The following is a 1,394-nucleotide window of genomic DNA, read 5'->3' on the forward strand; positions in this document are numbered from 1 at the left end:
TCAAGAGCTAACATCAGATATCAGATATGTGTCAGGGCGGGGGTGGGGTGGGGGTGGGGGTGGTGTCTCTAAGACCATCTTTATGCTCAATGATTCATTAGAAGGACTCACAGAACTCAAAAGCTATTATCCTCATGGTTATAGTTTAAACTCTAATTATTTATAGTTAAAATCAGCAAAGAGAAAAAGGCAGGCAGGCAAAGTCTGACAGAAATCAAGTATAAACTTCCAGATGTTCCTTCCCAGGGGGGTTGCACAAATGTGTCTAACTTTCCCAGGAAGGATATTTAACAATGCACTCGAAGTACTGCCAATGAGAGGAGCTCACCTGCGGCTTTGTGTCCAGATTTTGATTGGGGATCAGTCACTTAGGCCATGTAGCACCTGCCTGATTGACATCAGCTTCGCAGACTCCAGACTCCGCAGAGCAGAAACCACAAATCACGTTGCTAGCTAGCATAAACTCTCTGGTCAGACTGGAACAGCATGGTCCAGTGCCTCAGGCTTACAAAGAAACTCTTATCAAGTAGAACATTCCAAGGTCTCAACGCTCAGGAGCTAGAAGCTGGCTACGGGCCAGTCCTGAGAACAGTCCTTAGAAATGTTTAGGATTTGACCAACATAGGCCTGCTGAACGAACACTTTCCTGTACAATATCAAAAATGACAATGTCTACAACAACAACAACAACAACAACAGCAACAACAACAAAACCCCCTGATTTCCACCTCTAGTGTTTCTTTCACAAAAGCCTAGAACTCATTCTTAGAAAATGTCTTAGGGTTCATATCTTCAAAACAATCCCAATCAAGAGAAATAGGATTTCATGACTGGCTTTAATTCTGAAGTAGTATCATCTTACCTCAGAGGAATATTAAGCACAAATGAGGTTTTGTTAGGAAGGGGGAAGTAGAATTGAATTAAGCAAACATATTTCCTCCATCACAATTTTTAATATTGTCAATTCAGATAGGATGAAATATAAAATCATAAGCAATGAGATTATCCTTGGATTGTTTTTATACACATACACATATGTATACACACACACACACACACACACTATATATATATATATATTTGTGCCTATATTTGTATCTATATATCTCTCTATATATCAGTAATACTCTACCTTAGATGAAGATATTAGAAATGAACTGAAATCCTATAATAGGTTCCTTTTATTTAAATGTTCTTACTGTCAAACTTTGAGATCCTTTGCAATAGCATATATATTTTTTTCTGAATAAATTACCTTCTCATTTCTTCTATCCTTGCCTCCCTACCTCTTTTCAATTCCCCAGAAAGTGATTGTTAAAAACTCATGAAATATTAATACTCCTCTGAATCTAGCTTCATTCATTCCCAGAAGCTTACGTTCTCTTATCCAAGCT

Source organism: Canis lupus, chromosome 33 (genome assembly GCF_003254725.2).
Source record: "Canis lupus dingo isolate Sandy chromosome 33, ASM325472v2, whole genome shotgun sequence".
Lineage (NCBI taxonomy): Eukaryota > Metazoa > Chordata > Mammalia > Carnivora > Canidae > Canis > Canis lupus.